Source organism: Lycorma delicatula, chromosome 10 (assembly GCF_047948215.1).
Source record: "Lycorma delicatula isolate Av1 chromosome 10, ASM4794821v1, whole genome shotgun sequence".
In the NCBI taxonomy this organism is placed as follows: Eukaryota; Metazoa; Arthropoda; class Insecta; order Hemiptera; family Fulgoridae; genus Lycorma; species Lycorma delicatula.
The window spans coordinates 22,871,707-22,898,831 of record NC_134464.1 but is presented as its reverse complement, the minus strand read 5'-3'; the positions used below and the strand labels follow the sequence as shown (position 1 = coordinate 22,898,831).

General features: G+C 32.1%; 1 protein-coding gene across 1 annotated transcript in view; it reads left to right on the top strand.

Moving 5' to 3' along the window:
* Positions 1-27,125, top strand: part of LOC142331341 (popeye domain-containing protein 1-like) — a 94,524-nt gene that overhangs the window by 23,196 nt on the left and 44,203 nt on the right. The window contains exon 2 of the mRNA XM_075377167.1: positions 5,591-5,908. The gene's annotated coding sequence lies outside the window, so the exon portion shown is untranslated. The remainder of the gene's footprint in view (positions 1-5,590; positions 5,909-27,125) is intronic.

The following is a 27,125-nucleotide window of genomic DNA, read 5'->3' as shown; positions in this document are numbered from 1 at the left end:
TTCTAACGTGATTTTTATTAGTCGTAGGTTTTTTCACGTTGCTCAAGCTAACGACACAGAAGGAAATTTGTTGCCATTATGTAAAACGATCGCTTTTAAAATAAATTTCGAAGAATCAATGAACATTTCTTTATTCTAGAGTTATGTTCACAGTGAAGTGGATCTATATAGTACAAATAATGGTACAGAGCAATATTAATTTTAACGTTAATTTTATTAAATTAACGTTAAATTTTATTAAAATATACTGTATAATCTTTTGTTTAAAAACATTCTATTTACGTTACCTGAAAATAAACTTATAACGACGGGATTATGAAGACAATTCCACTGCGAAATAAAAAAAAAAATCACGGAAATCTTTAAAGAATAAGGGTTTAATATACGTAAAAAAATTATTACGTGCGAGTTGAAATGAAAATTTTTCTTTTGTTGAAGCGCCATAAAGATCTATTTTTTGTATTGTGAGAATATTGAATTATAATTTAAATTTTCATGTAAAAGAAATTAATACTTAGTTACCTGTGCATTGGTTATTTGCCGATTAATTTATTTAAACTTTTAAAATATTGGAAATCTTGTATTTTTGTAGCTATATTCTGGGCTTGAGAATTCTACCAAATAAAAATTGTAATAAATTTATAAATCGACAAGACGAAATAATGTTTATAATTTTATAAAATTAAAAAAAATCTTGTTTCGGTTTATAAATAAGTACCAGCCAAATACGTATCGGAAATTTTTTTAAAGAATTATTAATATATATTTCTTAATCAACTCGTCTGGTTAATCTAGTGGTTAAACTGTTCATAAAAAAATCAGCTGATTTTCGAAGTCGAGAGTTCTAAGATTCGAGTCCTTGTAAAGGCAGTTGGTTTTATATGGATTTTGTTGCTAGATACTGGACACCGATGTTCTTTGGTGGGTTTCAATTAACAACACTTCTCAGGAGTGGTTGACCTGAGTCTACTCAAAATTACATGTTTACCGCTACATTTACATTTACATTGCACTACGTTTGTAGCTACGTCAGGCCTGGCAGACCGGTAGCGGTGATTGCAGTTGTTAATCTTCTCGTACACACACTCACACACACACACACACAGAGAGAGAGAGAGAGAGAGAGAGAGAGAGAGAGCGAGGGAGAGAGACCCTGCAGTAGCTGGAAAACTGGTTGAAAAAAACAAACATATCTGTTTCTTAATCAGTAATGAAGAAGGCGCTTGTCTTAGAGAGGTTGATGGTTTTTTAAAATCTAAAATTAAATCATAAAATAATAAAAATAAATAGTAAAAAAAAAAATAAAAATAAAATACGATTACACTAAAAATAAAATAAAATCATGAAATTTAAAATTAAAAAAGAAAATTTAAGGAATTTCATAATTCGAAATTTCATTCGAAATAGATTTTCCACTAGTACTTTATTTTTACGTTTTAAAAATTATTTGAATATAGATGAAATAAAATTAAAAATCGCTCAAAAGATAAAACGAATTTCAATTTTTCAATAATCGTGCTAAAGGTTATCGAATTGTATGAATTCAATTTTAATATGCGACTATTAATTTCGTATTTAAATAAATAGTTCAAATGAAAATAAGAAATTTTATGAAGAAGCCTTACTTTCAGTTCGTGACAGTAATTAAACTCAAGAATTAAATCAGTCTCCCTTGGAATGTACGGACGGTAGAATTAGTAGCCGAGAAGTACAATTAGTGGTCTGAATTCCAGCATTAAATATACTGTACTGATTTTACATAACCGTTCCAAATGTTTAATTTAGCGCATCAAATGTGTATTACTAATTATCAACAAAAATTCTCATGAATGCTACCTTAAACGACTTTAAAAACGTTTTAAACAATAATGTGTATTTATAGATACATCAATAATCACATGATCGTATATCGAAATCTCGCAGAGGGTTGTTTGCCATCCCGTTTGGAAGGTTCGAAATTGACCGGACCAGCTATATTTTATCACTAGTAGTGGCTTATTTGGATACTGTCTCCCGGTCACTATTCTGTAGTTAGTTTTTATTTAATCCCATAAAGCTAACGATTTTTTTTTTGTTCATTTAATAAATTAATCGAACTAAAAAAAAAAATATATCTGTTATTATAAATGTAAAGAAATGATAACTAATATCGTCCCTCTGCGCGCATTACGGAAAAACTACAGGACAGATTTGAATAAATCTTTGAAGATTTATACCATAGAGATTTGGTTATCTCCATTTAGAATTATCACGATATTCCTAATGGTGGTTAAGGTATTAAAGATATTCATTAAAGAAAAAAAATGAATCCTTTTAACTTCATTATAGTTCTGTTACCATGGTAACAGATCTGAGTTCCAAATCTAGGCAGTAATCATTTAACCTAATCTGTGAAATATTTAATATTTTATTAGTTTATTATTAAATTATTGAATTAACTAGCTTAATTGTATGTTATATATCATTATTACTGTATTCTCACAACCATGAGGATAACCCAGCGGGGTTCAGCGAACGAAGCTCCTGACCTGCTAGTTTATACGAGGGCTATTCAGAAAGTAAGGAACGTTTTGGAATTTTAAAAAACCAACTACAAGAAAAAAATTTTATTATATACATGTGAAAGAGGGACTAAAATATTACTTTTCAACATAATCACCATACAAATTCAGGCACTTATCATAGCGGTGGACAAGCTTTGAAATTCCTGTGTCATAGAATTCTGCCGCCTGTAATCTCAACCACTCAGTGACGCACCCATCTTGCACAAAATTTGTGGTAGCCTAGCTTCTGTGAAACAATTTCAAACAATAAAGTCCGTGAAACTTGTGGGAAACATAGAGAAAGCTCAGTTATTGTGAAACGGCGGTTTTCACGAATCTTTTCGTCAAATTTGGAGACCAGATCGTCAGTCACAATGCTCGTACGTCCACTCTTCTCTTTATCGTGAACGTTTGTTCGGCCATTTTTAAACTGAATGCACTACTTCCTGACAGAACTTTCACTCATTACGTTGTTCCCGTACACTTTACACAGTTCCCGATGTATTTCTATTGGTTTAGGTTTTTTGCCCACAAAAAACCGAATCACAGACCGCACCTCACAACTGGCGGGATTTTCGGTTGCAGCACACATTTCAAATTTGTATATTAAAAAAAAACGGGCAGTGCGGAAACGTTCCCCTTGTCACGGCTGGACGCTGACTGAGGTGCCGAGCATGAGCACACCAATATATACGCGATTGGCGTGCGCCTGGCGGCGTTAGGTGGAAACGTTCCTTACTTTCTGAATAGCCGTCGTATATTATATGTATACATATTGTATAGTACATAGTATACATATGTGTGTATAGTATATATTCTATATATATAAGCAGCTCATAATCTAACAGACAGGTACAATTTTTTAAATATTTTCTGACACCTGAAAATTAATTAAAAATTTACAGAAAAACTTTCTTTACTTGTATACAATTTAAAGCCTGGAATACTGATGAAAACAGATTGCCCATATAGTATTATTTTGCATACAATTTTATTGTCTAGTATTTTTCATTTAGATATCTTTTGCTGGCAAACCAGGGATATACAGACAGCAGGCCTACGGACTTCAATTCAACAGAGTTTTGCAATGCAGATATACCAGATGTTGGAAAATTACGAAATATCTTACAAATCAATCGATCGTTCGATTTTTTTTTAATATTATATTTATTGTATTTTAAGTTCTAAATAAATTGTCTAAAAATAGGCATAGCTAGCCAACCGATCCGATACAGGTTGCTTAACCGGAGTACAATAGTAATACAGATGTACAAATATGTTTAAAAGTCATGTTGCGTAAATAGAACTTGAATCCGGATTCTAATAAAAAAAAGTGATCAACGTCGTTTCTGGTCATTAAGCTGATAAATTTAACGAAGTTTTGCTGTAGTTAAAAAAACCAAAAAACAAAAAAACAGTAAATACTAGGGAAAATATACAACCCAAAATCCTACATTAGGCCTGGGATAGCTTGAGAGTAAAGTAAGACTTTTGTGTTTGCACGATCTATAGGCGAATATTTTTCAAAGCTTGTATACAGTTTATTTCTTTATTTAAGAAATATACGTTTGTCCATTTGTAAAGGTGTGGTGTTTTTTCTTTTTTTTTGTAATTTATTCATTATCAGGAATCGAGGACGCTTCTAGAAAGAGACACTTTTTAAGATGAGTTCTAAGTTAATTTCAGTAGCATCAGCTTCTTATATCGGGAGAATATTGCCGGTGGTCTATTTTCCCTTCTTTTACTTCCCCCTTCTGTTTTCCTCCGTATCTTTTCATCTAGTCGACTGCCGCCTGTAGATCCGCATAGTAACCTCACCACCTTCTTTCCGCGCGTCGCGACTACCTCCATTGACGTCATCGTTCCTTCCTTACGTCCCTGGTGGGTGTTGAATTGAAAAATATACTCTTGCAACCGGATAGGAATCGCCTTATTTATTTAACACTACTCTATCGTACCTGTACGTTCCGTCGCTACGTCATCGATGTATACCTGTGGAATCAGCAGACTATATTTTTTTATAAACTAACCCAATCCGTGTGACCTTATCATCATCAGACATCATCTCTTTTCATTTTCTCTTGTGCTGAACCACTGTGTATACTTGAGAATTTATAAAAAGAAAAATCATTTAATCGAACGAATCGGTGAGTCGTTTCGTCGAAGAACATTTAATATTACGTCAATTTTAAACTACCATGACGAAAATAAGATGAAATAAACTTTCTCATACGAATAATGTTTTTGCTAATTGCGATAGAATCTCGCTATAAGAATAATATTATAAGAGCAAAATATTCGACTGAGATGAAGTACATAACACATTCTCATATCTCGCGATCGTCGAATGACTTTGTCAAATTCGTATTACGATTTGATTTTTATTGTTACTTCAGGTTTGTACCAATATAGCCCACCGAGCTGGTCTAGTGGTAAACTCGTCATCGTATATCAGCTGATTTCGAAGTCGAGAGTTCTAAGGTTCAAATCCTAGTAAAGGGAGTTACTTTTATACGGATTTGAATACTAGATCGTGGATATCGGTGTTTTTTGGTGGTTGGTTTTCAATTAACCACACATCTCAGGGACGGTCGACCGAGACTGTACAAGACTACAGTTCATTTACATTCATACATATCATCCTCAATCATTCTCGGAAGTAATATCTTACGGTGGTTCCAGAGGCTAAACCGAAAAGAGAGAGAGTGAGAGAGGGAGAGAGTGAGAGAGGGAGAGAGTGAGAGTGAGAGAGAGGGAGTGGGAGAGAGAGTGATGGAGAGGGAGAGAGAAAGAGGCTTGTACCAAAGCTGATTAATTTTGTTTTTTTGCTTTTAATCAAATCAAAATAAAATAATTAAATTGCTAATAATTTGAATCAAATTATCATCAAATTAAAATAATTTGATTGTGTAGGAATTTTGCTATTCAAATGCGAATAAAGATTCCGCATGATTAGAGTGATTATGTTTACCGGTCGACGTAATATTATGTTTGGATAAATGTTTAATATTTATATATTTTTAATATAACTACCATTTCTGTTGCAGGAATTTCAGCGTTTTAATTAGAGCTGAAATCATGTGCCGTACGCATTTCCTTTATCATCATTTTTGCCGATAACCGGTAGGATTTTTAAATCGAAAGACGATATCGATTGTCATGATATGTCAAGTCTCTGGCCACCGCCGACTTTTTAAAATAAACGAATACAACGAAAACGGAAAAACTAATCTCCAGCGCCTTAGCGAGTCGTGTGATAATTGTGATAATAATATAAATAATTGTGATACCGGAGATACATGAACGACACCGGTACAGGAACGGACAACGAGGACAAGAGCAAAATGGAGGACTGGACATAATCGGTAAGTTTCAATTTTTAATGTAGTTTAATGTAACGGAAGGCCGTATGTTTTATTTTTAATGACGTTTCTTGTAGCTAGGAAATCATACAAAAATTGAGTTCTGGGTCGCTTGTTGTTTACTTCAAAATTCAATGTATTTTTAAGGTATCTAATTACAAAAAAAATTGTCAGGTAAATCCTTAAATATTGGACTATTTTCTACTAAATCAAACGAATCTATGATATTGTTGCATTACGTAAATTTCTTTATGATTTGTTTCATATAAAAGGAATTTTTTAAGGATTTTTTTTTTGTTTTCTCATTCTTGTTTATTTAAGAATTTTGATTCCTTCTGTTATGCGATTCAGTTAAGTTGATTTTCTTGCGTTGCCGATTTATATGAAAAGGATAAGAAAACAGAGGGGAAACTTCCATGAGATATTAAAATCACTTATTTTTGACAAATACGGCAACACTGTACACATTGATTATAATTCACAATAAAAGTTGAACAAACCCTTCGTTGTTAGACTATTAATCATGATTTTAAAAAAAAAATGTTTATTGTATTGTTATTTGGTATTAAATAGGGTTACCGTAAAATAACTTGAAGTGTTACACCACTTTTATAAATGTCCGGTTTTCTAGAACTGCATCGGTAATATAATTACGTATTTTATTCAGCCATTTCGTTGCAGTTTAAACTTTTCATATATATTTTTATGTAATAACTGATCTCATTTTGTGGCAGATTTTATTTGAAAATTATACGTGTCATCGGAGAATAATTTTTTTTACATTTGTCTATTCCCCAGATGATTGTTCCGATATATGAAATAAAGATGACCGATTTACCGATCTTCTCATAAAATTTAATTATCCGGAAAATGAAAAACGTGTAGAAACTGTTAACTCTATTTCAGTGTTATAATAATAATAATAATAAGAATGAGTCGGAGAGGGGGAAGTGTGTGATATATGATAATCCAAAAGTTGGCACCGAGATGAAATCGAACTTAGATTATTACGTTTAAGATAACGGTATTTGGATGTGTTGATCTCAGTCCAAGAGTTTTATTAGTTCAATTTTGTTCCTTCTTCGACTAAAGTTTTTTTTTTCAAATTCTTTTACTATTTAATTTTTTTTTTTTATAAAAATTATTGGGTTTTCTAGGTGAAATTATTTCTTATATCCGGTTCTTTTACGATGTACTATTATATAAAAAGTTAAACTTTATTTGTTTGTCGGAGGATAGCAACAGAAACTGCTGCAACGATTTGAATTTTTTTTTTTTTCAAAGCGTATTTCCCAAACGACATTGGTTGTCTTGTAAGTCGGGGGAAAAAATACATTTTTAGGGAAAGCGGTAAGAGTTCCAGTAAGAAACAGTTTCATACTCAAGAAATAACACTCGATCAGTAACTCAGCAGCCACTCATTTGTTTTTTTTTCAAAAGTTTATTAGAATAAATCCTAGTATAAAGCAACTAATACATTCAAATTTAATGACGTTACATTAAAACTTTCCTGAGAGTTAAAGATGAACTAAGTGTTAACAGATGTACATAATTTTATAATTATTGAAATTCCAATATTTGTATCAGAAGTTCTTAAAATGTCGAAAAATACAAAAATATGAAACGATAATGTTTTTAAAGATAGAAGTAGTATTCTTTATTGTAATTCATTTAATTGCTGAAAAAGTAACATTTATTCATTTAACTTTTGTCTGTGCCAGTTTGAGAGACGATCGCTCGGCTTCCAATTTTTTCAGTCTAAAAACCACATTTAATTCATTTTTAACGATTAATTATTGTCATTTAATGATTACTATTTATAAGCTACTTATTTCCTAATATTAGCACGAAAGTCGTTTTGTTATCTCTCTAAAGCTATCATCGGCTGAGTTAAAATTTAGGCGTCACTAAAAAGTAAAAGTAAACTAGACTTCCGGTCGCAAGTCAGTCTCTTTCAATTATAAAATTAAGTAAAACGAACTAATTGTCAGTAAATTATCTCGACCATAGTTTATACTAGATATTTAACATGTTTCTACCGTTTTCTAACTAAAATACGGGGAAAATATCGGTAATGAAAGAAGCTTGAATACCAAATAAATCGGAAACCTTAGCAAAATTTATACTACGAGATCAAAGTATACAGTGAGTCTCCAGGAGAGGACGATTAACAGTTTTAAGGTAGACAAAGGACTTATTATGTATCGTTATGTCGTATAATTTAACGGATAGTAATAAGAGAGTTTGATACGAAAACGAAACACTGGGAAGAAAATAGAAAGATAAAGTTAAGACACTATTTTCTGTTAAAGAATAATACTTTTAATGGAAAAAGATAAAGATTTGGATCGATTCGTGTGATATTCGGAAAGTCAACCGACATTTAAAGCGATTTTTTTGATTCGGCTCAAAGACAGCCGCGTTCTCTTTCGTGTTATTACTATGCATGTATCATGGATCACAAGACCAGACTGTGTTCTCAATCAGAACAAAAAAAAATTGATGATGGTATAGAGAAGTCGATACCACAAAAAAAAGTGACAGCGGAATACGGTATCGAGAAGTGGGCAATATAAAAATGTAATCAGTTCTCTCACACCTTGAATATCATCATCCCGATCGAATAACTTAGTGCTAACGTCTTCACCGCACCGACACACAAACGAAGATATTTTGAAAGCGTTGACTAAAGTAGTGGTTTCCAACCGGTGTGTCGCGAAATATTGAAATTTAAAAATAAATTTTATGCAATTCAGTAAGTCTATATACAACCTAATCTATACACAACCTAATCTATACTTAGCATGAAACAGTTAATACGGTAAAATATATTTTGAGACGGATTTTACCAGTCAATAATGCTGAATTTAATTTTTTCCTTCCGATAATTTTGAGTGATTGTGAAGACCTGCAACAATGCTTAGTTTATTTTTATCACTTGGTAATATAAAACCGAATGTTCAATGTTGCCACGTTGAAGAATTCATTCCTCAGCGTAGGTATTTTTTTCAAGACTGAGGGAAAGTTTTGAAAATCAGTTTATACAAAATAAGAAAAAAATGCCTGAAGAAGCTAATAAAATAGTACCTGAATCCGTTACAAACTTCAATAACAAAATACTTCCTTATTTTTTTTCAAAGTTATAATAAGTAATTTTTCCTTTTCGTACATCTGCTGAAATCAACATATAAAATGCCGCTAAGCTGACTGCCAATGAAAAAAACAAAAACAAAATGAATTGTTAAACTTGTCGTGCAATTCTACCAAGAAAAGAAAATTTTCAATATTCTTTTTTTTAATTTATGCGCGATGGCAATATCCTACAATCAGAAAGTGGGCCATAAAAGTTTTTCTGCCGTTTTCTTCTGCGGATGAGCATTTAGTACAATGAAATCTAAACAAAGGAATAGACTGGTACATCTTGAAGTTGATTTGAGTGTTCCCATGTCAACCGTAAGGCCACGAGTTGACAAACTTTATGGAACTTACCTAGCGCAGACTTCACATTAATTTTGGTGGTGAGATTTAAAAAAAACCGATTTTATATATATATATATATAATTTTTTAATCGGAGTTCCGGTATAGATAAGTTGGCATTCCAGGTACTTATATTTGTCTTTTTCTGACGCCTCTCGACATGCTGCTTGTACTTAGAAGAATAGAAGAATCCACTCGCTTGATTGTTAACATCTGTTTTTATAAACTAGATGTCTGATGCTTAGAATCAGATACTTCATATTTTATTATTCGAAAACAAGTGTGTCGCGATATCATGGGCGTTCAGTGAACTGTATCGTTGGTCAATAAAGTTTGCAACCAGTGGAGTGATGTATCGACAGGGGTTGTAAACTACATAGATCTAAAAATGAATGAAAAAACAAATATAATACTAGACACGATGAAGGAATGAGAATGGTGAATGAGCAATATTTTAAGGCGACTGATTCTAGCTTTAAAAGATTAAATTTATTAAATATCTATAAATAACAGTAAATAGCACAAATATCTTAGAGGAAGAAATCAGGCTAAAAGATACCCTGTAGTTAGCGTTAACAATCATTTAAAATCAAGGTTGTAAATATGAATCACTATTACGTAAATTTAGCCCAGAATTCTTTAAAAATTGGTATTTTGAAAAATTTATGAGCCTGTCCAAAAAGGTGGTGAACAGAGAAGTGGAAAAAATAAAGGGAAACTAAAAGAATCATTTAAAAAATCAGATTCAGTAGGTTATTCATAAAGGAGATCTAATGATCAAAGATGTAATGATGTAATATTGTTACAAAAATCATGTGAAGACCAAAGAAGAGATGGAAGGAGATTATAGCAGAAAGGACTGAAATTTCTGAGTATGAGTGATCTGAGCAAGAAATGGATTCAGTCCGAGGAGTCGAGTAAATATATGTGTCTAAATTAAAAGTCAGCCGGTTCATGGCTTGAGGAATTTGGCTACTTGTAGGATTTTATATTATATTATTCGAATTAAGTTTAATTATTCGCTTACAATAAAAAGTTTCAAATAATCGAATTTTATTAATGAAATTTTCTGTAGTAAAATTAACTAACATAAAGAATTCAGGAAGTACATCGCATGAAATCTTATTGAAAAAGAAGGTAAAAAAAGAATAAATAACATATAAACACACACACACACACACACACACACACACACACACACACACACACAAATTCAGGTAGACTGATTTCGTTAAAATTGGAGATACCCAGCTGTTGCAGCACTTTTTATTATTGGATTGACCTAAGAAATTGTCTGTCTTTTGTAGTTACGTTTATAAGATTATAATGAAAAATGACGTACGACAGGGCTTCTCAGCTTAAGTGATCATTTATATTTTATATTTTTTGTTGTATTTGACCATTAGCCAGTGCGCGCTCGCACATATTTCTTTTTATAGAAAGTTAACGATATTATATACTCTTTGTAACAGTTGTTTTTAATTTTTTTTATTATATAAAATGTTAATTTTGAGTTCAGATTGGCTAACTGTAATTAATATTTTGCATAAGTTTAACATTCTTGGACTTCGGAGAAAGTAGGTTTTTATGGTGGTCAAAGGAGTATTATGTATGTTAGTAAAATTATATCGGTTTGTATTTGTATGTTAGTTGATTTTTTTTTAGCTAAATCCGATGTCAATCCTGCAGTTGTAGAATCAAAGAACACGGAGTTTATCAAAGGGTGTGAGGTGAAAAGCCATTCTGTAGGTCGCCCGCTTTACTTAAATAATATACCTCCCTCCGCCACTCTTTGTGGCTCCGGTACTATACTAGAAATCAATGGAAAGCTCAGTTTGGCCGCGGTGCTGTTGTGTATTGTGATTAACTGCAGTTTGTCACGGGTAGCTGCTAATATTTATATCTATAAATACAGTTCGAACTATAATTACAGTTGAACGAATAAAATAGTAACTCAATCACTACTTTTTACATAAAATCAAACTCTGACACACACACACACACACACACACACACACACACACACACACACACACACACACACACACACACACACACACACACACACACACACACACACACACACACACACACACACACACACACACACACACACACACACACACACACACACACACACACACATAGAGAGAGAGAGAGAGAGAGAAAGTTATTTCTGTACTTTAAGGCATTATTATTATTATTATTATTATTGTTTTTTTTCCATGTTTCTTTACATGTCCATTTAAATATGTATGATTTTCAATTTGTTACACGTTCTTTATTAATAAACTTCTAAATTACAAAATTATGTATTTTTATTTATAGGAGAATAAAGGTATTGAGTTTTGGACAAGGTATTAATTGTCTGATCTGTAAATTCTGAAACTTGTAGAATTAAAGAGTACATTTTGGAGTACACTTAAGAGAACATTTTTGAATTAAAGAGTATGAATTAGAATTCCAATGGTTTGAATTTTAATATTTTTATTTTTTATTAGTAAATCTAATAAATACGATCTGTTTGTTATAAGTAAATTAATGATCGATCATTCTTTTTTTTATTTCTTTTTATAAAAAGATTATTTAGAAGCAATTTTGACTTCTTCTTCTTTTTCCTGTTTAGCCTCCAGTAACTACCGTTTAGATAATTCTTCAGAGGATGAATGAGGATGATATGTATGAGTGTAAATGAAGTGTTAGTCTTGTACATTCTCAGTTCGACCATTCCTGAGATGTGTGGTTAATTGATGAAACCCAACCACCAAAGAACACCGGTATCCACGATCTAGTATTCAAATCCATGTAAAAATATCTGGCTTTACTAGGACTTGAACGCTGTAACTTTCGACTTCCAAATCAGCTGATTTGGGAAGACGCGTTAACCACTAGACCAACCCGGTGGGTTAAAGCAATTTTGACTATCTGCATGAAACTCTACGGACAATTCCAACTTCAACTGTATGCAAAAATGAAATCAAAACACATTTTGTCAAGCTTAAACTTTCATTCGATCATTTTTCTTCTTCATAGTATCATTTTTATTTCAATAAAAAATTTTTTTCTTCGTAAAACTCTACGCCTAAACACATTTATGTTAAGTTAATGTTTTTTTTTTTTTTTAAATCACTTATATACTAGATATCGACGAAAGATATGTGATAAAAAGATTATATCAGAACTTATTTTTAAATAATTTTCTTAATAGTGTTTCGTATCCTACTGAATTCATCGTTTAGAATTCGTTGCGGGATAAAAAAATATTCGTGCAGAATTAATAAAAATGCCTTATATTGAAATGAAAAAGAAACTATGTAGTAGGCAAATTATCGAATGAAAATTTAATCCACAAAGTAGTGCGGGCCATAAAGTTATATTTGCTCATAAATAATATTTAAAAAAAAAGAATGATCGCTTACTCTAAAAATAAATTCGGAGACAAATTTCTCTTTTGAAAAAAGCATGTTTGTATACATGAATGGTATTCAATATAAAATATTAAATAAATCATGAAAAATACTTGACAGAATGTGTTATATATATATATATATATATATATATGCTTATGTATAAGATTTTTCGGCTCAAAAATCTCCAAACTACTACATCAGTTTCATTGAAATTCAGAAGTGCATTTGATGAAAATCGGTTGAGTCGTTCATGACCGATCAGGATCAGCTGATCTCGGTCGGACCATTTTTGAAGTTTCTCTCACTCTCTTTATTTTCTGTTTAGCCTCCGGAACCACCGTAAGTTATTACTTCAGAGGATGAATAAGGATGATATGTATGTATCTAAATGACACTTCTGAAGTCTGAATTTGTTTATAGTAGTTAGTGTAGGACTTTGATGCGCTTCAATAAAAAAAAAAAAAATGCTAATTGAATGCCAAATAATAAAATGCGCTCCAAAAAAAAAAAAATGCCAATAAAAAGAATGCTAATCGAAAAACTGTTTTTTGCGCATAAAATTACATTTTTATTCAGGATTCTTAACACAATTCATATATCCAAAATCATTCCTATTTATTTAATAAAATGAATTTGAAGGTACGGAAGGTGTCGAAAAACCCTATTTTAAAGATTATAGAGGTTGCGTCGTCGCCTCTCTGTTAAGTTGTTATACGTTCCATTAGGGGCGCTAGCGACGCCCCTCGATATATTTTATTTATACGAGTATATATAGTTTTAGTCCTTTGTAGTGGAAATTTTAATAAATTAACAAATTAAAGTTTAACTTCTTAATACCATGTTTATTCACAGATTTTATTTTTGATATCACAATATCTAACAATTTATAACGTCATCCCAATTTTGAACACTTAATAAATAATACATTCTTTGTTTAGTTGAAAACGGTTTTACGATTCGTCAACTAGATCTCACCCTTATACTAAGAAATAATGTGTATTTCCCTTTAGTAAGCGCTCGCCTTCATTGTTTTTACCCTTCCTCTCTTTTGTACTATGTAGTAACATAAGTTAAGTGCTTCGTCAGTAAAAATCTTTTAATATAACCTTTTAATGTAAAACGTTGAAACATTCCTAAAAAAGCAAAAGGGGAAAACATATTGCGTAATGAAAAAGCGTTGACTTTTATTTTATTCATCTCAGAAATATTTATTAAAAATTGCAGTTATGAAATTTTGTAGTTCTATTTTTGAAATAAAAAATAAAATAAGCGGATAAAAGATATCAAGGAGAATATTTCAAACGAAGTTAACCTTAATGAAAATTTTAATCAAGTAAAAAAAAGAAAAAATATATGTTTCATAGATGGAGAAAAAGCATTCGACATTGTCAATCGTATAAAATTATGAAATTATTAAAAATCCAAACGGTAGATTAAAAAGGTAAAAGACCAATTGAAGAATTGTACTCGAATCGGAAAACGACCTGTAAATAAAGGATCCTTAACTGAGTGGTTTGACGTAGGAAGATTGTACCCTATCACCGACATTGTTTAATATGTAGCACTTCTCGCTTGCTTGCATTTCTCGTAGATATTAAAAAAGATGAAGAGATCAGTATAGGAGGAAGAAAATAAATTTCTATAATATCTACAAATGATATGGTTTAGCTGAATCAATAGAAATTGTAATCGAAAAAATTTTCTACAGCAAATAACTTTTTGGAATGGGTTCGGAAAAATATGTAGAATAAAAGTGTGCCATAGCGGACATGAGCGATGAACTATTTAATTTGTTAATTGTTACTAGCCTGTCAGGGCTCGCTACGCTCGCCCTACCGTCTAGCCAGGGGGCTATACCCCCTGGATCCTCGACGCGTTTGTATCCTCATGTTTGTAAGAATATTTTTACAGAAATATTTTAAGAAAAAAAAAATTAATGTGTAGAGAATATGTTTCTGAACATTTTGGTGTTTTTATATTTATAACAGACTTAAGGGGTAGATATAGATTTTAATAATTTTTAGTAGAAATATGATGTTTTACGCTAGCCATATTGATAACAGGGATTGGCTTTGACGCCGTCTTCTTCGTCTATTCTTGTGGGGTTGTGTTAGTTGCCAGTCCAGCTGTTGCTATTGGCGTAGAGCTGACCACGTGATGCATCGGTCGGATGCGCGCCAATGACTCTCTCCTACTAAATAAAGAATCCTTTTTTTTACTGCTAAATATTAACTAATAATCTCTTTCTTTTATGAAGAAAATTAAATAAATAAAATTAATAAATAATAAGTAAATAAAAAAAAATAATAATAATAAAAATAAAAATAATCTACTTAGAAATTAAATTAAATAGTCTGTAAATTAATTGTTAACGGACTGCTTCTAGTGGGAGAGAGTCGCCGTGCACAGCGGCGTGCCCGCTGATGGTGCATCGATGGTGCACCGTGCTCGGTGCACCATCATTGGTCTGCTCTGGGCCAATAGCAGCTAAAATAAAAATGTGAGCACATACAGCAAACAACCAAACAACCAAACAAGCCCACAAACCATCATTCTTTATAGACAGTGAAACTAAGGAAATTTTTTTTAAATTTTTCGCCAATAGCGGCATCATTTTTAATCACATGTAAAAATGAAAAGCTCCAATAGATAACTTCAAAAATTTCGCATAAAAACTCTTGTGAATAATGTTTTCTACGACCAATACTAAGGGCGCCAGTGAATTTTACATTAATACCAAAATTGCGCAGTAGTTATCATACAGAAGCGTCACTCGAGTGCGAACAATAAATAAACTTCCATAACTCTGTTCCTATTAGAGGTAATTCAAAAATTCAAAAAGTTACGGATTCATAAGACCCAAGGTTATAAATTAGTTAAAAATTTCGAAGTATCTTTAATTTCTGATCGCCCGTTAATCCGATCTTGTGAAAATTTGCAAGATGTTGATAAGTAACCTATAACAATAAACAAATTGCAAAAATCGAAAAATGTCAATAAACATTCTGTTCTTGAGCTAACCTACCTACTCATAGCGAAGATAGGTAGAGCTACTCTATCTACTCATTAGATAAGCTATATCAGTACATCCCAAAACCGTAGTGGAAGACACCCGCCTTGTGACGCTTCCGGTCGCCAGACCCCCTCCCCGTTCATAACCCCGATGGGCTTTAACGGGAGTCCTCTTTTGCCCTCTACCTTTTTACATCTCGTAGTAATAAGCCAGGCCTCGTTGGGATGTCACCGATGTAAATGCCTCGGTAGACATTTACATCGGTGATTTTTAAACTCAGATTTTGCCTTCGCTGAAGGCCTCGTCCGGTCACCCAGTGCCTAATTTTATTGAGTCAATTTCTAGTAAATGTCTCGAAATTCAAGGCAAATTAACAACATACCACCAAAAATGTTGTTCGCAACAACAAAATTTAGTTCTAGTTTCCTTAGTGAACTCTACATCAGTTCATACCCTGACTTCGGTCTGGTCTACAAGGAGGTATATCAGTACATCTTATTTAATTGTTTATTTATTCGTATTTAAAAATTGCATTCTTTTAACAAAGCGTGTTTTTGTACGTTGACTAACGCTCAAAGCCAATCGTTATTAATTCTGTTTTTCAAATATAAAAATAAATGTTTTTTTAAGGTAAAACATGTCCTTTAAGATGGCAGAAATGATTTTTCTAAAACTTTAATTTTTCAGTGAGTTTTAGGAAGTAAATGTTAGTATGATGCTATAAAATTGTTATAAAAAATTAACAAAAACAAATATTTTTATCTAATTTCGTAGATTTATGTAAAAATACGTCATTTATCAATACTTAACCTTATATTTGATTGATTTTCCAAAATGTTGAAAATTTTTTGCCGTTTGTGAAATAAAACTTGGTTTTTTGAAAAAATAAATCTAATTTTTCGTCAATATTTTTTTTAGTTTTAATCTAATGAAAAAATACATACCACCAGTAGAAACACCCCCCCGAACACTTTTTTCTACGATAAAAATTAAGAAATTATCAATAAATTATTAATTTATCCATTTAGTCTTACTGTATACCAGAAGGTACACACAGTTTCCAAGCTACACTACTACAGCGCAAATTTGGTGCTTACTGTAAAATTCGCTAGCGCCCTTAATTTTGCTTGTAGAAAAAAGAACCCGAGTAATTTTTTATGAAAAATATTCTCAGCTATCTAAGATGCTTAGGTGCTTTTCATTTTTACATGCGGTTAAAAGTAAGCTATTGGCGAACAACTAAAAACGTTTCCTTAATTTGTTTTAAAAAAAAGAAGATAATTATTCGCTCATATCTTCTAGGGCACACTTTCATTCTATGTACTTTTTCGAACCTATTCCAATAATTTATTGCTGTTGTAATTTTTTCGAGCTTAAGGCCTTTTTGAGTTAGCTATTAACAAGATACAGCAACAGATGATTTGAAAATTAGGAGACCCGTAACAGAATATGTAAAGAAAATAAATTTTCTGTAAAGTAAGAGAATAGGAAACGATAAGTTAACGAATGTCAGCAGAAAAGAAGGAAGAACTGAATAGGTATATAAATACTTAGGTACCATATTAACAGAAGATGGAAAAATTTAAAATGAAATGAAAACAAGAATAACAATGTTTAAGGAAGTATTTGATGGAAAGAAATAATTATTACATAGCAGGATAAAATTAAACTTGAAAAAACGTCTTGAAAAGTTTTACGTTTGGAATATACATCTGTATGTACATGAAATACAGATACTACGAAAAAGGGGAAAAGTAGCGCCGGAGGCAATTTTAATGCAGGTTTAGAGAAACTTTCGAAGATTATTTGAATAAATTGCAGTGTAACATGAGGTAGTAATGAAGTGAGTGAACGATAGTAGAAGTTAAAATCCACAGTAAGAAAGCTAACCGGTCAAGATGAAATGAAAAGGACCGGTTAAAATTATAGTAGAAGGAGCAAAGAAGAGGCCGGAAAAGAGTAAAATTTGTTGACCATCTATTAGAAAAAAATAAGAACTGTTGGTAACTTAAAAGTGTTACTTGAGAATAGCGAAGAATAAAGATCGACATGGCGCAAAGTAAGATGATGAACAGAAAAGAAGAATAAAAATATACAGAGTGGCGCACGAAATGATCCAAAATTTGTTTTGGCAATCATTTTATAGGTTAATGTTTTTTTTTTTGGTTTTATATTGGCGGAAGTGACAGCGGTTCGTGAATATTAAGGGGCCCCTTGGGTTCACCCTAACAAATATGTGACGCAATTTTTTTGGCCATGGCGCATTCCGAGAGAGACCAGCGATTTGGCCTGCTGGATTTAGGTGTGTCCAGATTGTAGATAACTAGATGATGCATACCATTTAATTTACGAATGCACAAAATACGAACTTTTGCGCACGAAGACTGTTTATCGGCTCAACGTTATCGGGTTGACACTAGATCTCCCTCAGAATTGGAAACACCAGGCGGAATGCGTAATCGTTGAAAACTTCATCGGCTACCTGTCAAATGAACGGATTGCCGAAGGGAGTTAGAGTTTCCCCTGGTCTTTCCTGTGTCTTGGTTTTATTGTTTTAAAGTTTACTTTTATTTCTTGTTTTGTGTTACGTTACGATTGCGTGTTGAAATCAACTTCTAACCTATCGGGTCGGTAGTTGCGTTTTTAATTTCAGTTCCTTCATGTCTCTCAGTCTTGTTAAAAACTCGACATAGATGTGTTTCATTTCCTGGTAGTACACCGATGGGAATATCACATCTAGTATTCGCATAGGCGGCATCTTGACTGAGGCAAGAACAAGGCTGAGAGATTCGTTTTGCCGGGATTCTGAAAATTGACCTCCGGTAAATCCCCTAAGGGCTAGGTATGGAGGAGGTGGCGCGCCGACCGAAAATGCCACGTGGAGGGTGTCTTCCCCGTCGGAGTTAGTTCATGAATATTAGTTTCTTCTCTTGTCGGGTGCGCTGTTTGTATATCGTTCCAAGATGGCTGACAAAGGAAGACTCACTGTTGAACAGCGCGTAAAGACTGTTGTTTTTTAACGAAACGAATGGTATGCTGTTTACCCGAAGACGGTTTCTTGCACATTTTCAAGCTCGACGATCATCCTCATTTAAAGCAATACGTAGACTTTACGAAACATTTAATAGTAATGGTTCAGTATTTGAGAGTAAGCGTGAACACAGAATGACGAAGCTGTCAGAGCAGCGTTCTTGAGATAACTGGGCAAATAAAAAAAAACAACAAAAAAAACAGCAGCACTACTTGGAATTTCTAGGTGATCTGTGCAGCGAATTTTAAAAACTGATTTGTATTTGTATCCGTACAAAATAACAGTATTGTCTAAATTAACTGTTTACAACAAACATAAAAAAATGACATTTTCTGAACGGGCTGCGAACCAAGACGTATTATTGAACAATGTTTGGTTTTCAGATCAGGTAAATTTTCACCTAGATGGGCTTGTTGATAAAAAAATGTGCGTCTTTTGGCTTCCGAAAATACACACGTGCTTCATGAAAAGGTTCATCGCGTTCTACGGGCCGCTATCTCAAGCCACGGTATAACAGGGCCCAATCTTTTTCGAACAGACAGTGAACGTTATATGAATATGCTGCGTAATAATTTTGCTCCTCGACTTCTTGCAAAAGAGTTTCAATTAGAAAACGAGTGGTTCATGCAGGATGGAGTCAGACCGTACACAGCTAATGTTGTTTTAGACTTTCTGCATGAAACCTTTAGCGCAAATATCATTTAAAACCGATTTTCTAATCGTTTTGTGTGTGAACAGAACTGGTTCACGAACAGTTCTGATTTAATGAATCCCTGTAATCATTTTCTTTGGGGATTTTTAAAGTAAAAGATTTTCCGCTAAACATCCTCGTACAGTGATGAATCTGCGAGTGCTGATCATTGAGGCGTCCAACGAGTAATCGAGGATATGTGTCGTTAAGATATTAACAGCATAAGAGAACGTATTGAAGAAGTTGTTACATGTGATGGTGTAACTAACGACTGCAGCTAAAAGACCGGGCGCAGGCGGCTTTTTCAACCGCAGATGGCTGGATGGACATTCAAAATTTAAAGATTTCTGTAGCCAAGACGAAGTTTATGCTTCTCAAGGGTGCAGAAAAATTATCATACAGTCGTAACCCTCGTATTAAATATAAAGGCTATGTAATCAGCCGAGTTCGAGTTAATAAGTACCTAGGTGTTTTGTTTGATGAGAAGTTGCAGTTTAGCAACCATATTAGGCAAGTAGCGGCGGACGCCGTCTCTGTGATGTACAAGCTTAGGAGGATTGCTCGAAAGGATTATGGGCTGTCGGGCCGTCATTTGTACATGGTATACCTAGGTGTCTTCGAAAGTATGACCTCTTACGCGGCGTCCGTTTGGGCGCATAGTTTGAAAAGAAATCGAGCACTTATTCAAAATTTAAGGAGTGCCCAGCGCAGAGCCTTAATAGTATGCACTGGTGTTTTTAAAACAACCTCCTACGAGGCTACCACCGTATTGGGAAAGGCTCTCCCAATAGATTTAGTGGTGAAAGTGCGAAGAGGAAGGGAGGCCGAGGTATTTGGGATGGGGTTTCGAGCTGGGCCTGTACCGGAACGGTGATATCAATGCACCGGTTCTTAATTTCGAACAGTTGCCCATTTCTGGAAACCAGTCGAAATATTAATTTATCAGAAACGATGGTTTTAAAAAATGTACGTATAGACAGCAATTAGATAGTTGGGAAATCTTCTTTATCCATAGTGATTTAGAATTTTTTCGTTATTTAACTACAATAAAGGGCCGATATCCAATAACCTGTTTGAAATTAAATTTTTTCAAAAATCCTTTTGTGAACGTTTTTATCATAAGAATATTAAACTATTACCCCTTCCCTTATATTTTATTTATGGCCGGGGAATTATCTTTATTTAGTTTAAGGTAAGCGATACTGTTTTTATCACTCTTGAGATAAGTTTTATTTACTCAACTCGTGAATGAAGTGTGCGGTATCTCGTGGTAAGTATTCTGGCTAAAGATTTAAGGTTTTAGATATTTTTCCTATAATTTCTATTTTTTTATACTTTTTCTGAACTCTCGACTAAAAATACTTGTTTTATAGTGTTACATAAATAGTGTTCTTATTTGTCAATTAATATATTTATAATGCTCCCTGGTCTAAAAAAAATTATTTTTGTCAGACGGATTGTGCTGCTTATGAACGTATTTATGATAGCTAGTATTTGTCCTAATAACACTGGATCTCGCCGACCGATTTTCTTCAAACTTGAAAGACTGGCACTACCTTCGGGAAAAAGAATGTATTAAATTTTTATAAAAACTGGAAAAAGAGCGTGTGTTTTGGCTAAAATAAAATTTTAAATCTTTATTGTTGCACTTTAGCAAAAACGTTTCTTAAAAATGTTGACGCTTTTTTAACAAGATCAAAAATTACCAAAAATCTTTATTTGACATTCATCCCCTTTCCAAAAAATGGCTTTATATATTTTTATCTTGTTATATATATATATATATATATACATATACATATATCTTGCTTCAGAAAAAAAGGTCAACAGGAGTTTTTTCCATCTATTTTTTCTACATTAATAGATCCTGAAATCGCTATAAAGATCTTTGTCCATCTCGCTGCAATGATTGCGGTAAAAGAAAATTAAATTTTTTTAAATTTATTTTAAAATTAAATCCATCTCGAAAGTTAAAAATGTAATAATCTTAAATTTCTTATAGCCCTTCTTAGTATTTCTTTAAGTAAATATTTATTTAAAAGTTATTATAAAATAAGATTTAAGAAACAAAAAATCAAAAAAAATCGCATTGTTTAATTTCTGAAAATGGATTTATTTATGATATCATATATATTTCTGTTAAATAATTAATAAAATAATTTCTAATTATAAAGATAAATATTAAATAATATATAAAAAATTAAATCACGTTTTGCATGAAGTATAATTAAATGACGTTATCCAATTACTTCATAAAAGGTTACATGTTCGAATGGTGTGATTGTTCGTTTGTTTGCACCTATCTAAGTTTAGAATGACACCTGTTTTCATGAAGTTGGTATCAATCGATTAATTTTAATCACGCGAGTTCAAAGTTTTTAATCAGGCAATTGGTATATGATATTAAAAAAACTAAATTTATATCCTTCCTTTCTGAAAACCAAACAATGAACGTCCTATAAAACTCGTCAAACGGAATATGAAAATATAAGTGTTAGAAACGTAGATTTCTAAATACTGTTTTGAAATAATATACTCGTATACAACATTCATTTCAATAATCATAAAATATTAATAAAAAATAACTAAAATGGATTTTAAAATCAATTAATAAAATTAATACATTTTAAAATAATATGAATAAGTAAATTAATTTAAATTCGATAACGGGGGATTTATTTATTTCAAGAAATATACCCTAAATTTTGACCGATCACTATAATTTTCTTTTACAACTATGCTACTGCAGCAGCACAGATTTAACCTTAAAATTATAAAAAAAGTGGTGTGGACACCACTTGACTTCCTTGTACGCCTATTAAATTACATATACACATTTTTACTTCCTTGAACGAAGTAAAGGAAGTATTGTGATCGCGAAAAATTTCAGTTTCCAAATTTTGAAGGAAATATCCATTTGACCATTCCTGAATCCATTTTGACTAGTTTCGGCGTGACATCTGTACGTACGTATGTATCTCGCGTAACTCTAACTCAAAAACGATTAGCCGTAGGATGTTGAAGTTCACAATGAGGGTCTATTATTGCAGTTAAGAAACATTCCAAAATCCAAATTGTTTTGGATTTTGGGCTTTTTTGGACAGTTTTGGTTCAGTCGATTGCAATCAAAATGGGAGGTGCATAACTAGATGTTACAACAGTCCTTAATCCAAAATTTCAACATCCTACGGCTAATCATTTTTGAGTTATGCAAGATACATAGGTACGTACAGACGTCACGCCGAAACTAGTCAAAATGGATTCAGGGATAGTCATAATGGATTTATGGTTGGTAAAACTGGATATCTCCGTTGAAATTCGAAACCGAAATTTTTCGCTATCCACAATACTTCTTTTAATTCGTACAAGGAAATAATAAATAAATAGATGTGGTTACAACAGTATTTAGAAGGCCTTAATGAATCATGTATTATTTACTAGCTGAATGGGGTCTGCCCCTGGAATCCCCAGGTCACAGGTCGGCCCAGGCGAACCTCGGAGCCAATCAAGGGTCCACAGAGCTCGCTTCGCTCGCCATTCCATTTGAGCTTGCTTCTCTTGCCTTTCCCGCAAAGTTCGCTTCGATCGACATTCCCCATGACCAGAGGACTCCGCCCCAGAACCCCCCCTCCGCATTGTTCGTTACCCTCATGGTTGTGACAATAAAACTGATATATAACAATTAAATTATTCAAGATTTATAAAAACCTAAAAAATAAACTAAATTACAAAGGAAAAATAGTAATAACAATGGTAATTAAAGTACACACACCTTCGACGAGGAAAATTATACAATTTATGTTCCTTGATGAAAGAAATATAATATTGAAATAAAGTAATTTTTTTTTTATTTTAATGAATATCTTTAATTCACAACTTCACATGTAAAGGGTCTAGGGCTTCGGTCTATAGCTTAAATCATTCACTGTGATAACACAAATGTATCTGCAAGCAATCGGGTGGTTTGTTTTCGAGTGGTGCGAGAACAAACAAAAAGACACTTTTGACTTTATATATAAGATTCACGTTAAGTGAACATTGTAGAAAGTTATTTTCTTTTCTTTATTATGATAGGAGGATTTAGAAACCTAATCTCCAGTATACTTGTTTCTGTAAGAGAAACTCTTTTGTAGGCACAGAAAGGAGAATACAAACGAATTTAAAAAAAAAAAAAACATGTAAAAATTGTCTTCTGTTTTAAAAGTATTTTTAAGATATTTTTCAGTATTTTTTAGATCACTATTAATTATTTGTTACGTCACTCTGGCCGATACTGGGGTATAAAAGTTCATCCGTCAGAAATAATTTTTTCTATTATTTTAATTCTGAAATAATGAGAATAGTAATTTACCCTTTTAATCTTTTAAAAATTTTGCTAGCTATAAAAAGCTCCTCGTTAAAGATCAAACTGTTTTGACTTGTGTATTAAATTAACCGAACAAACATTTTTTATTCCACGATTATTATTAGGGATTTTTTGTGAAATATCTATTATAAATATAAATCTATGCGAATGAAAGAAAAACTCTTTATACACGTAAAAATGTAGCTATTGACTGTAACGTGGAGTTTTTCTTTGTGGATTTTTAATACTACTAATTTCTGAAATATATTATCGTCACATAAACGCCGAAAGTAAAAAAAAAAATATAAAAATTCCTGCCAGAATCTTTAAAGAAGTCGTTGATGCTACTACTGACTCTTTTACAAAGTAAATGAATAAATCATTCAACAATGAGAATTTTCCGGCTTGCTTAAAAACTTCGTTTGTTATTCCCACCTTAAAAAATAGTTCCCCCCGTATAATTTACAAAATTATATACCGATTTCATTGTTGCTTATATTTTCTAAAGCGTTTGAAAGAATGAAAAATAGACATGAAAAGGAGAACATATTGACTTGAAAATTTTAATTAAGCGGTTCAAAAAATTATTCACTTGACGGATTGTAACATCTAACTTTAAACATGAATAAGACTTTTGCATTTTACTCGTACTTCTCAGTTAGACGTAACACCATCGATATGAATCGTGTAGACCGATATTTAGAAAATTAAATACCGGGTGATTCAAATAGGATTTCACAACTTTAAAAGCATATTAAAATATATTTAGATAACTTACAGGTTCGGATGACGTCTCATATCGTAGAAAAGACACATGAAGTTTTGACTCGTGTAGATTCATTAGTACCGCATTCGGCACCACCAGTGTCGTTAAAAATGTATACATTTACTGTTGTGGATTGTGCTCGCTACGTGTGTTGAGCCACCAAACTAATCGTAGTTCAACACATCACATATGACAACGAAGTTGCTCGGTTGCAGTTTTGTGTGGAAATGATAGATAAAATTGCAGACAACGATACACTTTTAGATAATGTAATTTTTAGTGATGAATCAATGTTTCACATCAGCGGCAATGCGAACACTCGTAATTGCCGAATATAGGGTAGCGGAAAACCTTTCATTAAACTTTGCAGAATATTAGTGACAGCCCCTGTGGTCAATGGTTTTCTATTATAAGCAAACAAAGACTGTATGGCCTGTTCTTCTTCCAGGAAGCAACCGTTTATCTGGACACGCATTAGAATTTTCTAATTTCTCAGTTACATGATGATGGACGCCATTAGTATCAGCATGATGGGGCACCACCTCACTACCAGCTAGAAGTCCGAGATTTTCTTCATACTCGATTCCCTGTGGATTCCCCTGTGGATCGGTCGTGAAGGTTCAATTGCATGGCCACCTCACTCCCCAGATTTGACCCCGCTAGATTTTTTCTTTAAAGATCGGGTTTATGTACCGCTATTGCCTGCTAATCTTGTTGAGCTAAGATTTTGAATTAACGCCCAACTTGCTGCCTACAGTCTAGAATGAAATCGACTTCGGCCGGGTTGTATATCGGATTACAAATGTAAGAAACCATATCAAACCAAAGTGAATATTGGGTGACAAACTTGATGTATTTTTCTATGAAATGAGACCTCAACCGAATCAGTAAGTTACCTCAATAAATTTTTATATGCTTTTAAAGTTGTGAAATCCTTTTTGAATCATACAATATGTTAATTTACAGTTGTGTTTATATTTATTAATTCACAATCTTTGGTAAAAAGAATAATCAAAATTACAATATATCTCTATCAAAGTGGACAGCAGAATTTTTTTTGCGTACGCAATAATTCGGCTTACAAGAAACGACTTTGTTATTGAATTTTAAAAAATACCCCAATCTTTTTTTTCCGTTAAATAAAAATATATATTTAAATAATTCTCATAAACCACTCCATTGTCAAAACTTATTGTACTCTAAGAGTAATGTATAATATGTTTTGAAAATGAAGTGGCTCCGAAACGCGTCAACAAGAGATAAAAGTATGAAGCTAAGAAAGGTAAGTAGTACTAAACATTGAAACTATAGTGATTTCAGCAGAAAAGATAATAGTAATTAATATCTTAATAACAAATTTAATTCTCATAAATCCTTTTGAATGGTGTCGTATTTTATAGTTATTTTTTATATTTAATATATTTTGTATTTATTTGCCAACATTAATTCATGTGGTTATATTGAAATTAATTAATATGGGGTTTAAATAACATTTATTTTTTAAATATATAATTAATTGCATATTTTGCTATGCTGCTCTCGTCAAGGTTACCACGATTCCCTTAAACTATCCAATCAAATTCTGGAGCAGTTTCTTTATTTTATCCATGAAGTAGTGTATCTACCTTTCTGACACGATATATAAATAATTTATTATTATGTTCCGATCACAATAACAAATTTATTATTTAAAAGTTAATTATTGGACAAATATAATGAAAACATTTTATATAAAATAATCCTCAAACTTTGAAATTCGGGAGTTTTATTTTTATCAGGGGAATTTTTGAATACACGATAGCATGTCGTAAAAATCAATGGAAAACTGTAAAATTCAGTGAAAGTAATATAAAACCTGTTTTACTTTTTTTACGTTAAATGTTACGTATCCGTGTTACGTAATATTAATTATGTAAAACTTTGTGTTGAAAAAATGCTTTGTTAAAGATAGGAATTATTTCTCGTTTCATATTGATTTATTAAAGTTTGTGTATAATAAAAAAATTACATACAAACAAACTTTTGATTTCATGTGTTTTTATTTCTCATTTTTATTAAAAATATTTCAATACAATATGTATATTACATTTCAATTTCTCTTAATACGTTGAGATTTTTTTATTCATTTAAGCGATGTGTAAAAAAATATTTATTTTAAATATGCTTTTCTTAAAAAAATAAAAATAAATAAATGAATGACAAAAACATACAAAACAATTTTACTAAAAAGTAAAAAATAGTTTTGTTTACAATAAAATTACTTTAAAAAAAATTACTTCTAAAATAATTTATTATTTTTTTTTTGTCTTCAGTCATTTGACTGGTTTGATGCAGCTCTCCAAGATTCACTATCTAGTGCTAGTCGTTTCATTTCAGTATACCTTCTACATCCTACATCCCTAACAATTTGTTTTACATATTCCAAACGTGGCCTGCCTACAATAATAATACAACAATAATTTTTTATCTATCTATAACTAAAATGA